The sequence below is a fragment of the Symphalangus syndactylus genome, chromosome 19 (genome assembly GCF_028878055.3).
Source record: "Symphalangus syndactylus isolate Jambi chromosome 19, NHGRI_mSymSyn1-v2.1_pri, whole genome shotgun sequence".
NCBI classification, from domain to species: domain Eukaryota; kingdom Metazoa; phylum Chordata; class Mammalia; order Primates; family Hylobatidae; genus Symphalangus; species Symphalangus syndactylus.
This window is the reverse complement of record NC_072434.2, coordinates 39,215,664-39,233,106: the sequence shown is the minus strand read 5'-3', so window position 1 is coordinate 39,233,106 and position 17,443 is coordinate 39,215,664. Positions and strand designations below refer to the sequence as shown.

At 37.5% G+C, this 17,443-nt stretch overlaps 1 protein-coding gene across 31 annotated transcripts in view; it reads left to right on the top strand.

The window, feature by feature from the left end:
- SMG7 (SMG7 nonsense mediated mRNA decay factor) overlaps nt 1-17,443 on the top strand; it is an 82,634-nt gene that overhangs the window by 6,945 nt on the left and 58,246 nt on the right. For 2 of the 31 annotated variants that reach the window (XM_055235125.2, XM_063613785.1), the window contains exon 2: nt 6,126-6,297. The exons of the other annotated variants lie outside the window; for them this stretch is intronic. The gene's annotated coding sequence lies outside the window, so the exon portion shown is untranslated. The remainder of the gene's footprint in view (nt 1-6,125; nt 6,298-17,443) is intronic. 31 annotated transcript variants of the gene reach the window in all.

The following is a 17,443-nucleotide window of genomic DNA, read 5'->3' as shown; positions in this document are numbered from 1 at the left end:
AGTGTTAATAGCTTATTACCTGCTTGGATATTGTCTGACTAAATTATTTTGGCAGTTAATTTCTGCTTCCCTTGTGGTTTCATTTGGATTCAAAATGTATACTTCCTGTCCTGTCTTAGGTTTCATTTCTTTGCTTTCTAACAGCTGTGGTCTTCTGCCTTCATGGTAGAAGAAGCAATTGCTGAGATTTTTGTTGTTGTTTTTAATGGATGTGTTACAGTAAGATCTGGACCCACTAGTATTGCAAGTTTCATGAGGCAGTTTTGAGATGGAGAGTGGTTCACACTTTAAAAGGGCTGGTGTGTTTTATACTTGAGAAAAATTGTCTGCTGCCTCCAGCTAGCCTTTCAAATTTTTGTAGTAGTGTCATGAATGAGTGCCTGAAAGTTTAGATGAGTTAGTTTAACTGATCTTGTGTAGAGAATAAATTATAAAGCATATGTCTTGTAGATAGTGGATTATTCATCTGTTTGTAGATGTATTGGCAGATGGCCATTATATATTGCCATTAAAGTTTTGCAGTCAAGCTATATTTTAGTTTAGTTGCTGTATTGTTATGAATAGACTTATCAGCTGTCTGGGAAATTGTAACTAAGCATTTACAAGGAAATATAAGAGTGGAATTTTGGCAGAGATGTCACATGGTAAGTGACAGCTTGTAACCAGCTCTTTTTTTGTTAGTATGTAAATGGAGCTGCTTAGGAACATTGTTTTTACTCTCCCTTAGACCCAATTTTTAGTCAGTGGAAAGAGGAGGTGATTCTACTTATTGTCTAAGAAAATTTTAGGAATTTCAAGTAGACTATGTGGCAGCTTTGGGTTTTTTTCTTGTCTGTTTCATTTACAACATGATTTCCCAACCTTGGCACTTACTGACGACTTGGTCCAGATAGTTCTTTGTTGTGGTGGGTTGTCTTGAGCATTGTAAGATGTTCAGCAGCATCCCTGGCCTCTATCCATTAAATGCCAGTATCTTCCCTTGCAATCGTGACAATCAAAAATGTCCTCACATTGCCAAATGTCCCCTAGATTGTAAATTCACCTCCAGTTGAGAACCACTGATTTAGAAAATAATGTAGTAAAGATATATATGCACTGCATAGGTTCATTTGTAGTGAAGATATGTATACACTGCATAGGTTCATTTTCTTGTTTTCTCCTCTAAGCCACAGATTATTTATTTAGATTTTCTGTTCAGTTTTCTTTTAGGTAGTGATAGGCTAGTTACCATGGGCAGACATTATCCATAAACATTTGTACATATTTTAATTTCTTAAATCTGTGTTCTCTTTTACTGGCAGTTATTGAATACTTATTGTGTAGAGCACAATTACCGGGGTTTTGCCTTTGGCAAATTAAAAGAAAGACATTTAAGTAGCTATAATAGTAGGTCAAAGGTACTATGTAAGTATAGGCAAGAAGTTTATTCCAACAGAGGTGAAGATGGGGTGGAGAGGGTGTCTTTGAGGAGGTGAGATTTGGTTTGGATATTGAAAGATGGATGGGATTTTTAAAAGTGGATATTGGGCAAATTGCCATTTCAGGCGGGAAGAACAACTCATGGCTCCTTTATTCCAAATAAATTTTTAAAAAATTGATTCACTCATTTAATACATTGCATTAGTTAGTATTCTGACCACATCTAAGTTTTTCTTAGATAAGATAGGTTTATGGACAGAGAAGTGGTGATGTGGAAGTGATAGTTCAAAGATTTAGTGGCTGCTGTAGGCCTCAAAAAGGGAAAAGGAATTTGGTCAGGCAGGATCCTACAGAATCCCTTCCTTTAACTGTACTCTTAAGTGTTTACCATCCTTCAGGATCTTTTTTCAGTTGTGTGGCTCTCTTCTTTTAAATTATTCCCTTTACTGATCTTACTTTCTGTGAACCAATCTCAATTTTCCCTTAAAAGGCCTTCCTGTTCTGATTTTTCTTTAAGTTCTGTCCTCCTTTACCTTTGTTTTGTGGCCATGCATTTCAAGTTTGCCCTAACCTATGTTTTTCCTTTAGTTACCATCTACTTTTCCTTAATCCCTTGCTATCAAGCCATTTTTTTCTGAGTATGTTGTTGAAATTGCCGTTTCCAAAGGTGCCAAAGACCTCACGGTGGCCAGATTCATTTACTGATTGTTTTCCTTTCTCTCATACTCACACTTTTGTTTTCCTTCCTCTCTGTGTCTCCCTCTCTTGTATCTATCCTTCTATCCATTCCACCAATAAACATTCAGTTTGGGTCATGCTATATCCCAGGTCCCTGGGGGTAAAAAGAGAATATGCCCTCAAGTAGTTTCACTGGGCATACCAGTAAGTACTCAATTACCAAATAGTTCATACTGGCAGTGGTATATACACAGAGGCTTTATAGGGTGTTCTGAGCTCTGTTGCGTTTAGTATCAAGGTTTCATGATTCTGATTACATTGCCCATTCTTTTGAAAAATTCTTCCAACTGTTACCTTACCTGCATTTCTTCCTGCAAGTATCAGGAAGAAAGCATTGATTTGGGTCTTTAAGCACTGCTTGCTACTTTCTGTGTGGGCTAACAACTTAGTATTTCTGGGTCTTGATTTCTTTGTAAAACGGAACATTGATCTCCTAAAATTGCTGTCAGTGTTAAAATAACAAAGGTTTACATGTGTTTAACAAATTCTGGTTCTTTTTCAGGTTCTTTACCACCTGTCCCCCTGCCAATTAATCTTTGCATTGCTTCTATATTAATAGTCTTGAAAAAGTATTTGTATATGGCTTTTACTTCCTTAAACTCATTTATCTGGTATTGTTGGCCTTCCATAAAATGACCTGCACTTACCTCTGCCTCATGGTATCTTCTTACTCCCTGATAGAAACCAAATGCCTTAGCCAGAGTAATCTCATTGTTTTCTAATCATGGCATATGCATTCCTGCTTAAATCTCTCTTCCCATGTCATTTCCCATGTGGGAAGTGCCATTCTGTACTAGCTTAGCTTAAACTTCACCTTCTTTTGTGAAGACTTCCTTGTGTACTCTGGTGATTTCTGCATTCTTTGAACTTTGTAGCATTTCCTGTATCTTAGTCATTTGGTACTTGTAATTTCTTAATTTTGTAATGATCTCTTTTTTTACATGTGACTTATCTCTGCAGCTAGACTAAGTATGGTTGAGACCATGTTTCAGCATCTTTTAAATGTACAGTGTACATAATTGGTGTTAAATAAAATTGTCATGCTTTTGTTTTGTTTTTGCAAAACATTTAGGAATATTTACCGTATGCCAGTGCTAGGCTCTGAGAATATAAAAATGAACCGATGCTTACTCTTTAGGATAGTGGCTCCTGAGGGAGACAGATGTGGCACAAATATTTCAATATAATACAATGTGAAATGTTTTCAAGGAATTCCATGAGTGTACTAAGGGAAGTGGAACTTTTCCTGCATAGGAGGTTTAGGGAAAGCTTCTAGAGTTGAACACCTGAGTTCAGTTTTACTTATTTTTTTATTTTTCTCAGAGACAGGATTTCGCTCTGTTGCCCAGGCTGGTTTTGAACTCCTGGCCTTAAGTGATCCTCTTGCTTCAGCCTCCCAAGTTGCTTAGATTTATAGGCATGAGCCACCACTCCCTGTGAGTTGAATTTTAAAAGGATGAGCAGGATTAGCCAGATGAAAAAAGAAGAGTGTAGCAACCAAAGAACAAAATGAGTAAATGCCTCAGTGCAGTGTGTTTGAAGAACTCTAAAAGAATCCTGATACTAGGAATGACTGAGTTTGGTTGATGTAAACATTATGATCAGCTTGAGACTACCAGTCACATTAGGTCATATAAATTAGAGATTTTGATTAGTCCGTATCTCATTCTGCATTTTTTGTGTGGGGGTGGGGGGGTCTAAGGTTCTCTTTCAGTGAACCTGGTCATTAATCTTAAGGGAGCAGTTTATATATTAATGGCTAGTGTGTGTTATGCACATTCCTACTGGAATAGGGAGACACAAGAGAGAAAGATTTATATAATGCCTACAGTACTTCCTCTTGAGTTATGTAAAGATTTAGATTTCCTCCCCCTACTTTTGTAAGTAGCCTCATCTTAGGTAAAACAAAATAGCTATTTGGAACATTATTAAATGATTACGTGGGAGATGATGAGAGTGTCAGTGAGTACAGTAGTCCTCCCTTAATTATGGTTTTAGTTACCTTGTGGTCAATGGTAACTAAAAGTAGGTGGTCAGAAAACAGGTGAGTACAGTACAATATATTTTGAGAGAGTGAGAGACCATGTTCACATAACTTATTATTATAGCTTATGTCATAATTATTCCATTTTATTATTAGCTATTGTTAGTCTCTCACTGTGCCTAATTTATAAGTTAAACTATTATAGGTAAGTCTGTATAGGAAAAAAGTGGTATATATAGTGTTTGTTACCACCTGAAGTTTCAGGCATCCACAGAGTCATCTCCCATGGATAATGGAGGACTAATGTACATGTAATTCTGAAAACAGCTTTGGGCTAATAGGACTTCATTTATAGAATCCTCATCTTGAGATAAGGAGGTAGAATGGAGGTAGAGTTGTGGGAAGGAGAAGTTCTATAGCATTGGGGGAAATATCAGAAATCTTTAGTTACTGAGGTTAAGTGAAGTGTCTTTGGATTTAACTTTTTCAAGTCATAAAGAAGAAAAACTTTGCAGACCCTTTGATGATTAGTGTTTTGTTCTCACAGTTCTTGATGGCATTTTCCTACTGTGGTGTCTTGTCTTAAATGATAAGCATGATTCTGAAAGTCTGTTATAACTGCTATATTGCATTAATATTCTCATCTGTTGCCCAAAACTCTTTGGGTTCTTTTCTCAGATCGCAGAAGTTGAGTTCTTTTTCTTTCCTTCTTCTTCCCAAAGACATATAATAGTATTTCAGTGCTGTGTTAGTTGGGATACAGTATAATGGATGTGTCTGTTTTACTAATACTGCCTCTTAGAAAGGTTATGAATTATTTACTTTTGTGTCAGGTGATCACCTAACCAGATTATCTTTGAGATACTGTACACTAATGAGATAATTAGTAGTGAGGTAATCAAAGGAAAATGCAACTGGAAGATGGTATTCAAAGAAAAAAAATGAGTTAAAGACTGCTTACTTGAAATTTTTTTTATTACTGGTGAAAAAAGTAAAAAAGCATAGTGTTGAGAGAACCACCATAGGATAAATTTGGACATTAAAGAGTGTCTTAGGACATCTGCAAAATTTTGTGTGTGTGCATACATACAGCTTGTGTAATATATTTTGAAGTGAAATTTTTGTACTTTTAATATCTAATTCTATGAAATCATATTCCTCAATTTCTGTTTAAATAACCAGTGTTATACTTTGTCTGAAATAATCATTAGTTTTGTTTTTTGATGAAAAAAGGTTAGACTGTTTTAAGAACCACAACTCAAATAATACGGCATATTGGCCATAAATTCTGGTTGATGAAAGGAAAATAATGTAACAGATTAATTGCTTTCTAGTTTTCTAATGTATTAATTTGATTGTTTAAACTCATACACAGATCTTTTTGGCTCCCTAAGTCAGCAGCATGGCATAGCAAGTTGAATGAGCCAAGGTGTTTGAATTAAGACTGTCTTAATTTGTATTTTGGTTGTCCTGAGTTCAGATCCCTATTATGTACTAGCAATGTGACCTTGAACCTCTCTAGTTTTTTACCTTGGCTACCTGTAAAATGACCATGGTAGAATTACTAGGAGAATTACATGAGAAGATAGACACAGTATAATCCCTCCATATCCATGGGAGATTGGTTCCAGGACCCCCACAATACCAAAATCTGTAGGTGCTCCTTTATATAAAATGGCATAGTACTTGCACATAACCTGCATACATTCTCTACTTTAAATCATCTCTAGATCACTTAACAATATGTAATACAATGTAAAAGTTGTTATGCTATATTGCTTTTTAATTTGTATTTTAAAAAATTGTTATTTTTTTTTCTGATTTTTTTTTTTTTTGATCTGCAATTGGTTGAATCCTGGATGAGGAACTCACAGATAGAGGGCCAACTCATACCACAATAACCCTCAAGCTTTCTGCTTTTTTGTTACCTGTGCTGTTTCTTTATACCTGAAATAACAATTAGTCTTTCCACTATTTTTGGCAGCTGATGTGAAGCTACAAGTGATGGCAGCTCTCAAGAAAGTGGCACCAGGAACAATTCTCTCTCCTTTTAAATGCTAACAGGGAATTGTTAGCATTTCCTTTGTATGAGGGTTTACTTGCTTTTCTGTTGGATTTGGGAGAGGTGTGCAGTATATCCTGATGTGGCCATATAGGTATGTCCTTTATTGTAAATCTTTGTGTAACTTAGAAGGAGACTCCTGAGTTAATATCCTTTATTTAAAAATTTTTTGGTATGTTATTTTATTATTTTATAAATAATGTTTTTAGCAATCATTTTGACCTGTTGTTTGAAAGGCTTCTTTATTGTATTCTTAGACCATCTGCCACATAGCTTCTGGGTTAGCTTCCATTCGCATGTAATCTGGCATACACTGACATACCTTTTCTTTTTTCAGTTCTGACACTGAGGCTTGCATAGACTAGCAATGAGGAATAACTTCACAGAGAGGCTGTTTGTTTGTTCTTTTGACATGATTGATAATAGTAATAGCCAGCACTTTTATGTTGTGCCAGACACTATTCCAAATATTGTGTGTTTATTAACTCTTTGAATAGTAGATCTATACTGCTATTGCTCTGTTTCACAGCTAGGCAAACAGGCATAGGAGACATACATGCAGAAAGTGGCAGAGCTGGGTTTTGAACCCAGATATCAGGCTGATTCTATCTGTATCTATAGTTTTATAATCTTATTTGCTTAGGATTGTATGATTTTGTTATTTTATTTTTGTTTATATAAAATGTAATATGTAGAATTATAAACATATATAATCTGAACACTTTTCTCATCAGTGTCAACCTTCCTAATGCACTTTTTCTTTGTAGATAATAAGCGGGAAGTGGGCCAGGTAGTTTTGCCAAAAAACTTACTGAGGGGAGATAAGTTTTTCTTGTATAATTGAAATTAATTCATTTAGATTGCTTTATCTTACTGACTAGTTGACCTGCTATTCCTCCCTTATTATAGCCGTTCTTTCTGCAGGTTTTGTCTTTAGTTAGTATCACTACTTAAATATAGTTTATTTCCTAGAACACTTGGGAATATTGAGAACCAGCTATTATGGGGGAAAATAACTTTGACCTATCAGGGCTAATAGTACAAGTAGTGAATGACTTGCCAGTTTTTGTGGATAACTTCACTGCAGAAGATTTGGATTCTATTTTCCTCACTGACTTGGTAAGGTTATTACATAGAGATGTTTAGGTGCCAGCTTCTGACACTAAGGATTATAATTTTGCATGTATGAAATTTAAATCTTGGATAATAACTTGCTTCTAAAGGAAAATTCAGTGTAACTTTTAAAAAGTAACAGATTACTAAAGCTATACTTTATATGTGACCTGATATCTTTGAATTTAATGTTTTCCCTCAGAAATTTATTGTTACCTGAAATTGAGACAGCAAGACTGTGGTTAACTAGGAAAAGGGACAGCTTTCCTTTACTCACTTCCTAGTCTTAATTTCTTTCTTTCATGTGATTTTACATTGCTCTTGAAAATTTCCTTCTTCCAGAAAGTCTTTCTTTGGATCATCTTAGAATTTTCTCAGGTAAATAAGTAGATGTTTCTCTTTTGTGTGTGCACCATCTTGTTCTCATGTTGTCATTCAAGAGGAGGGCTTTCTCTTAATTATTTTGGGACAACCTTAGAACCATACTGACACCCAATAAATGTTGCCTAATAATATATGAGATTGCACTTACTGCAAACATTTTGAATTATGTGAATTTCTCAGAGTTATTGACATATCTCATTCTTCAAGGAAGGGTAGAGTCTGAATAATTAGTACTATTCTTCATTGTTACATAAACAAAACCAAGCACACTTGATTTAAGCAATGAAAAGAAGCAAAAACTGTATAAACTGTGTCACAGGCCTTTTTTTTTGCGACGCATTCTTACTCTGTTGCCCAAACTGGAGTGCAGTGGTGCCATCTCGGCTCACTGCAGCCTTCGCCTCCTGGGTTCAAGCGATTCTCCTGCCTCAGCCTGCTGAGTAGCTGGGATTACAGGCGCCTGCCACCACGCCTGGCCAATTTTTGTGTTTTTAGTAGAGACGGGGTGTCACCATGTTGGTCAGGCTGGTCTCGAACTCCTGACCTCGTGATCCACCCGCATCGGCCTCCCAAAGTGCCGCGATTACAGGCGTGAGCCACCACGCCTGGCCTTTTTTTTTTTTCTGAGACAGGGTCTCACTGTGTCACCCAGGCTGGACTCCAGTCATGAAGGCACAGCAACCTCTACCTCCCAGGCTCAAATGATCCTCCTACCACAGCCTCCTGAGTAGCTAGGACTGCAGGCGCACACCACCACACCCAGCTAATTTTGGAATTTTTTTCTTCGTAGAGATGGGTCTCTTCAGGTTGCCCAGGCTGGTCACTGTCTTTTTAAAGAAATGCTAATAACACTGTAGATGTAAGGATTGAAGAATACAGGAGTTTATTAGGTTTTTAGTTGCAAGCAACAGAAAAAACACTGGCTCACTTAAGCAGTGAAAGGGCTGGAGATGGGGTTAAAACACACAACAGTTCTGGAGGTCAGAGGTCCAAAATGGGTCCTACCAGGCTAAAGTCAAGGTGCCATTCCTTCTAGAGTGTCTAGGAGGAAAATCCTTTTTCTTGCCTTTTCCAGCTTTTCAGACTGCCCACATTCCTTGGCTTATGGCCCCCTTCCATCTTCAAAGCCAGTAGTCACATTACTCTATCTTCTACTTTCCCCACCACTCTCTTTCTCTGACTCTCCTGCCTCTCTTTCACTTAGAAAGATCCTTGTAATCACATTGGACACACCCACATAATTCAATACACTCTCCCTTTCTCAAAATCCTTAACTAATCACACCTGAAAAATCCCTGTTGTAGATAAAATTCAGAGGTTCTGGGATTAGGATGTGGACATCTCTAGGAAGCCATTATTCTGCTTTCCACAGCAGCTATACAGCCTGGAGCAGTGCCTCAAATCACGTCATAGAACTCAGCCTGTGAAGACACTTTGCAGAACCTTGATTGTGTCAGTTACTTTGCATCCCTGACCCTGACACCACTCATGCTGGCCCTATTGGAAATTGGATGTGGTTGCTGCTGCTATCCAGAGTGGATTAGCCACAGTCCCCACTTTCTCTCATTAGTTCACACTTAAATGTGGGGTTGGTGTGTTTGTTGATGGAGCCTGAATTATGTATCTGTACACTAGCTGCAAATGAAGCTGGTAAATATATAATGGGAAGCAGGTTCTGCTTTATAAATTGTGGGGATTTCTCAAAAATAGGAAGAGAAATTCAGATGCTGGGCTCGAATACCAACCAGAGAGAACATATAAGTACAGTTGAGAGTCATTGGTATAAAGATTCCATTCGTTTGACAAACTGTACCAGAGATACACAGATGGATGAGATACATTTCTGTTTCTGTTGGTGCTAGCCAGAGCAAGAGCGGAAAGCCATGTTCATGGGTCAGTAGCCTAACATAAATCTGTACTATTTCTCTGAGACTAACTGATAGGAAGCCAGCTCTGTTATGTGAAGGCTTTTCACTTAGTGTGTTTTCAATCTGTTCACCAAAAATTGCTATTGGCTGTACTTTTGCCTTTCAAATGATGACATGAGAATAGTTGATAGAGGAAGGTGGGTAGGTTTTGAGGTTTTTCTCTTTCACTCCAGTAGGTTATCAGTAAAAGTGGTATTGATATATAACTGTGCTGTCCAATATGGTAGCCACTGGCCACATATGGCTATTTAAATGCATTTAAATAAAATGAAATTTAAGATCCAGTTTCTCAAATGGTGACATGAGAATAGTTGATAGAGGAAGGTGGGAAGGTTTTGTGACTTTTCTGTTTCACTCCAGTAGGTTATGAGTAACAGTGGTATTGATATATAACTGTGCTGTCCAGTATGGTAGCCACTGACCACATGTGACCATTTAAATAGAATGGAATTTAAGATCTAGTTTCTCAGTTAACTAAGCATGTGTCAGGTGCTCATGTGGCTAGTGACTACCATATTGGACAGCTCAGTTCTATACCCATGGTGTAGCATGTTTACTGTACAATAAAATGTTTATAAGGCTTTTTTTTTTTTTTTTTTTTTTTGAGACAGAGTCTCACTCTGTTGCCCAGGCTGGAGTGCAGTGGCAGTCTCAGCTCACTGCAACCTCCCCCTCCCAGGTTCAAGTGACTCTCCTGCCTCAGCCTCCCGAGTAGCTGGGATTACAGGCACCCGCCACCACATCCAGCTAATTTTTGTATTTTTAGTAGAGACGAGGTTGGCCAGGCAGGTCTCGAACTCCTGACCTCAGGTGATCCACCTGCCTTGGCCTCCCAAAGTGCTGGGATCACAGGCTTGAGCCGCCACGCCTGGCCAAAGCTTTTTTTCTTTTTAACCCTAATTATTTTTCTTTTTGATATAGTACATGAGTATTCACAATATCTTTCCATGTGTTACATGTTTTCACTGACAGAATCCTGCAAAATAGGCTTAATTAACCCTCACTTTTCATACAGTAAATTGAAGCTCAAAAATAAAAAGTTCAATCAACAGAGTTAGACAGGGCTTGAATTTTATTTAATTCTACTCAATCCAATATAAAATACCTAAGGTGCTAAGTATTGTGTTAAATAGTGAGATACTAAAAAGCTAGCTGCTCTGCCCAGGTCTGGTCCTCATTCTCAGGTTCTCGTCAGATCTTTCTGCTTGGGCTGGGCAAGGGAGGACAAGTGGAATAACTTTGTGAAGGGCAAGTGTAGTTTCTTTGAGAGTTGGTTACAGCATGCTCTGGCTGTTGTACATCTAACTCCTAGATCCTACAGCTTGAGCTGGGACCTCACCTCCCTAAGGATGGTTAGATGTGAAGAATGAGTGAGAGAGAGATCCATTGATGATACTGATGTTGACCATAGAGAAATAGTAGCACTTTTAATGGAAATGAGGAATGAAAGTATGGGAATATTTAATGAATATCTATGGTGAGATGCCAGATAGACAATTGGAATAGGACCATGGCTGGGTTAGAATTACTGCCTTTGTATTGTCTTCAATAATAGTGAGACTTGAATCTACAAGCTGGGAAGTATGAATTATAGAAGTATAAGGGCATTAGGGCCAGCTTCTTAGGGAACAAGTACCAGATAGTAATAAAGATCAACTTCTATTCTCAATGATTTTGTTACTCTACCTATTTAGGTGGAAGGAGAAAGAAGCAACAAGAAATGACCTATCGAAAACGTGAGAGGGACTAGGAAAGACTGAGCAGAAAAGTTTTAATGAAGGGGTTGCTCTAATGCAATAGTTTGCAAAATGTGGTCCCCAGATGAGCATCATCAGCATCACCTGGGAACTTACTAGAAACACAAATTTTTGAGCCCCATCTCAGACCAGCTGAATCAGAACCTCTTGGGATATGGCCCAGCAATCTGGGTGATCCAGGGCTAGTTTTTGAAAAAACACTGGTAAAGTCTAGTATTGAGTACTGAGAGTTCGGGAAATACAAGGACTGAGAAAAAGCTCTTAGATTGGTCGGGGAAGGTCACTGGTAACACTTGAGCAAATTTGCTACAATGATAAAAGACCCTAATTGCAAGTTTAGAGATGACTTAGGTAATCAGAAAGTAAAGCCAGTAGCTATATATATTGTCTTTTCATAAAGTTCAAAGACAGAGGAGAAAGATGGATGCTTGATGGCAAAAGCAGGATGGACGGAAATTTAGGTTGGAAGGACTGGAGTACATTTTATGTTTTGGGCTTCAACAGACAATATAAGAGGGCATTTATTTTGTAGAAATTGTTTTATTCTTACCTGTGGACATTTTCTATGCAGAAAGCATTTTAAGTGTAAAATATTTTTAAATTGGCTTATAGGAGACCGATATTTTAATAACTGTATTATAAATGTATATCTGCATTGAATAAAATAAAAACGTTAAGATTAAAAAATTTGGTAACACTAAATTGCCACCACTACTGTTAATACCGTCTGGTCTTTTTATCAATATAGAATATGCATTTTATGCATACACAGATAATGCATTCTAAACATACACTTTTAATCAAATTCTCTATGTAATAAAATATATTTATTTTAAATGTATAGTTAAGAATTTTGACAAACATATGCCCCTATAACCATCACCCTGATCAAGAACATTCCAAATCCCCCCAAAGTGCTTTTATTTATGTATTTAATTTGAGATGGAGTCTCACTCTGTCGCCCAGGTTGGAGTGCAGTGGCACAATCTTGGTGCACTGCAACCTCCGCCTCCCAGGTTGAAGCAATTCTCCTGTCTCAGCCTTCTAAGTAGCTGGGATTACAGGCATGCGCCTCCATGCCTGGCTGATTTTTATATTTTTAGTAGAGATGGGGTTTCGCCATGTTGGCCAGGCTATTCTCAAACTCCTGACCTGAGCCTCTCACAGTGCTGGGATTACAGGCGTGAGCTGCCATGCCTGGCCTCAAAGTGCTTTTAGACCCCTTGCAGTCAATCTTAACTCTGCTTAACCCTCTGTGCCTCAGGCAGTCATTACTCTGATTTTTTTCAATATTAATTTTGTTCACATGTCTCATAACTTCTGAAGTGGGATGATGTAATGCATTATTTTGTGCCTGTATTCTGTTGGCATAAAACATGCCAAGCTATTAATCCACATTGTTGTACACATTAATAGTTCCTTCCTTTGTTTACTGCTGAATAATATTCTTTTGTGTGAATATATAATTAGTTTATCCATTCAGCTTTTGATGAACCTTTAGGTTGTTTCTAATTTTTTTGCTATTATGAATAGAGCTAGGAACATTCTGTATAAGTCTTTTTGTGTACATGTGTTTTCATTTATCTTGGTTTGCATGTATGTATTTTGGGATATAAATGTGTGTATGTGTATGTATAGAATGTTACATACATGCACATATATATACACTCGGGTACATACATACGTGACTGTATACATATATATATCTCTCCTAGTCTGTAGCTTGTCTTTTCGGTTTTTAATGTATCTTTTGAAGAGCATAAGTTTTAAATAAATATTGATGAATCTAGTTTATTAGGTTTTTTCTTTTATTGAATCTTATCTAAGAATTCTTTATCCTGGATTGGTGTCTTGATCAATTTGTGCTGCTATAATAAAATATCTAAGACTAGGTAATTTATAAGCAACAGAAATTTATTTCTCACAGATCCAGAGGCTGGGAAGTCCAGTATTAAGGTGCCAGCAGGTTCAGTGCTGGCAAGGGCCCAGTCTCTGCTTCCAAGATGGCACTTTGTTGCTGCCTTCTCTACAGGGGACAAATGCTGTGTCCACATATGGCAGAAGGGATGGAAGGGCAAAAAAGGCCCTACCTGATTCTCTCCAGCCCTTTCGTATGGCACTGATCTCATCCATGAAGGCAGAGTCCTCATAGCCTGATCACCTCCTAAAGGCATCACCTCTTAATACTGTTGTGTTGGGGATTAAGATTTAACATGAATTTTGGAGGAGGAGGCACAAGCAGTCACACCATACCAGGCAGTAAAAATTAACTCCTTAGTTTTCTTCTAGGAATAGATTAAGTCTGTGATCCATTTTGGATTAATCTTTGTGTGATGTATATTATTGTTTGAGGTTAATTTTTTTCTAGTTTTAAAATTTTCATCCAGTTGTTCCAGCATCACTTGTTGAGAAAATTGTTTTTCCCATTAAATTACTTTGATACCTTTGTCAAAAATATATTGGCTGTACATGTAAAAACACACATACACGTATACATAAATGTAGAAATAGGTGAGCCTGTTTCTGACCTCTGTTCTGTCCTATTTCTCTGCATGTCTGTCCTTTTACTACTATACTGTCTTGATGACCACAGCTCTCTAGTAAGTTTTGAAATCAGGTAATCTAAGTTCTCTATTTTTTTGAGAATTGTTTTAGCTATTCTCGGTTTTTACATTTCCAGATAAATTTTAAAATAGCCTACCAGTTTCTAACAAAAACAATCTGCTTGGGTTCTGATTGCAATTGTATTATAACTATAGTTCAGTTTGGGGAGAATTATATAAATCTTTCTGAAAAATCAGCTTTTGTCTTTCACTTATTTTCTATGTCTGTTTTCTGCTGTTCACTATTTCCTTCCTTCTACTTTATTTGGATTTAATATGCTGTTCTTTTTTTATAGCTTCTTAGATAGTTAGGTAGATGCTTAGATCAAGGCTTTTAGACCTATTTTAACATAAGCGTATAAAGCTATAAATACCTCTCTAAGCACTGCTTTTATTGCATCCGACACGTTATATATGTTTCCATTTTCATTTGGCTTAAGATATTTTCCAATTTCTCCTGTGTTTTATTCTTTGACCTGTGATTATTTATTTTTTATTTTATTTTGTTTTTAGAGACAAGATCTCACTCTGTTGCCTAGGTATTGTGCAGTGGTATAATCATAATTCACTGTGACTTCAAACTCCTAGGCTCCAGTGATCCTCCCACCTCAGCCTCCTGAGTAGCTAGGACTACAGGAATGCACTGCCACTGTTCCTGGCTAATTTTTACAAACTTTTTTGTAAAGATAGGGTCTTACTTATTGCCCAGGTTGGTCTCAAACTCTTGGCCTCAAGCGATCCTCTGGCCTCAGCCTCCCAAAGTGTTGAGATTACAGGTGTAAGCCACTACACCCGGCACCCTGTCATTATTTAGAAATGTTTGATTCATTTCCAAATATTTGAGGAATTAGAGAACTTTATTCCTCAACTTAGACAACTAATTCTAGTTGTTTATATATGTTTTTTTAAATTTGTAGTTCTATGACTTTAATTCTTTTAAATTTCTGAGATTTGTTTTATGGTTCAGCATATGTTCTATCTTGGTGAATGTGCCATGTGCACTTATAAAGAAGGTGTATTCTTTTGTTGGGTAAAATGTTCTGTAAATGCCAGTGGAATCTGTTGGGTTATAACCTTAGTGTTGGTCTAACCTCACTGGTTTGTTTTGTTTGTTTTTTATTGAGACGGAATCTTGCTCTGTCACCCAGGCTGGAGTGCAGTGGCACGATCTTGGCTGATTGCAACCTCTGCCGCCCATGTTCAAGTGATTCTTGTGCCTTAACCTCCCAAGTACCTGGGACTATAGGCACACGCCACCACACCTGGCTAATTTTTGTATTTTGAGTAGAGATGGAGTTTCACTGTTGGCCAGGCTGTTCTCGAATGCCTGACCTCGGGTGATCTGCCTGCCTTTGCCTCCCAGAGTGCTGGGATTACAGGCGTGAGTCATTGCACCAAGCCACGTTACTGGTTTTCTGCCTACTTTTTGTTAGTTATTGAGAGAATTTTGAAATCTCCAAATAATTATAGATTTTTCTATTTCTCTTTTCTCTGTTTCTGTTTTTGTATTTTCTTTTTTGTTTGTTTGAAACGGGGTCTTGCTCTGTTGCCCAGGCTGCAGTGCAGTGACACCATCATGGCTCACTGCAGTCTCAGTCAGCTGGGCTCAAGCAATCCTCCCACCTCAGCCTCCTGAGCAGCTGGGACTACAGGCATATGCCACCATGCCTGCCTAATGTCTTCTATTGTTTTATGAACTGTCTTACTCTTTTTTAAATTGCTCTAGTATTTACATTATGTACCTTTATATTATTTTATGTATAAAATGTTACAACAGTATAGTACTTTCATTTTCCTTTCTTTTTGTTTGTACTACTATTGTCAAACAGCTTCTATATTTGTTTTAGGTTGCAAAATATAGGGGACTTTTTTGGTTTTTGTTTATTTTTTTCTTAAAACAATAAATTGACTTTTAAATAAGTTTTAAAACAAAGAGAAAAAAGTTATTTTATGTTTACTCATATATTTACTATTTCTGGCACTCGTCATCTCTTTCTTTAGTTCAAGGCTTCTATCTGGTATCATTTTCTTCCAGCCCAAAGAGTTTCCTTTTTAATATTCCTTATGGTGTTGATCTGTTGGCATCAGATTTCCTCAGCTCTTATGTTTCTAAAAAAATGTATTTTTTTCACCTTTGGTTTTAAAGAATATTTTTGCTGGATATAAAATTATAGATTGGCATTTTTTCCCTAATATTTTAAAGATATTATTCTGTTATCTTCTGGCTTGTCTTTTTTCTGATAAGAACTTAGCTAGCCATCGTTCTTATCGTCCTTTTTTTTTGAGATGGTGTCTCGCTCTGTTTCCCAGGCTGGAGTACAGTGGTGCAATCTCGGCTCACCACAACCTTGCCTCCCGGGTTCAAGCGATTCTCCTGCCTCAGCCTCCCAAGCAGCTGGGACTACAGGTGCACACCACCATGCCCAGCTAATTTTGGTATTTGTAGTAGAGACAGGGTTTCACTATGTTGGCCAGGCTGGTCTCGAACTCCTGACCTCGTGATCCACCCACCTCGGCCTCCCAAAGTGCTGGGATTACAGGCGTGAGCCACCGTGCCCAGCCTCTTATTTTAATCCTTCTTGGGTAATATATATATATTTTTTCTCTCCTTTTATCATTGTTTTTCAACGATTTGATTCAAATGCCTTTGTGTGGTTTTCTTTTGTGTTTAAATGCTTGTAGTTGAGCTTCTTAGATTTATAGGCTTATAATTTTCATCAAATTTGAATCCTGCAATTGCCATTGAAGTCTGTATGTTCATTTCTCCTGTATAATTCACGTGAGAAAATATGGTAAACCTGTGTTATCTGGTAATTGTCTCATTAATAAAAAAATTTCTAAAATTAGGATTTTTGTTTTACATTACGTTGAGGAGGAAGGGAGAGTGAGGAAAACAACTAGAGAGAGAACTCCTGGGAAAGAACTTATGCTAGAAGCTAAAATCAGGAGGATTTCTTGAAGAGTTCTTTATCAGATTTAAGGGAAGTAGCATGTGGGTGTGTCTTATGCTGTTCAAAAAGGCAAACTGGGCCAAGCGAGGTGGCTCACGCCCGTAATCCCAGCACTTTGGGAGGCCAAGTCGGGCGGATCATGAGGTCAGGAGTTCGAGACTAGCCTGGACAACGTGGGGAAACCCATCTGTACTAAAAATACAAAAATTAGCCGAGTGTGGTGGTGCATTCCTGTAATCCCAGCTACTCGGGAGGCTAAGACAAGAGAATCGCTTGAACCCAGGAGGCAGAGACTGCAGTGAGCCCAGATTGTGCCACTGTGCTCCAGCCTAGGTGATGAGCAAGACCTTTTCTCAAGGAAAAAAGCAAACTGAATAAATCATAAGCAATGAGATATTTACACTTTAGCTTTTAATATATGAACTGTTGAAAATTGAGGCCCTGTCATGCATTGTAAAATAATGAGCAGAAAAAGTTTGGGCTCCAGAATTCTGATACTGTGCC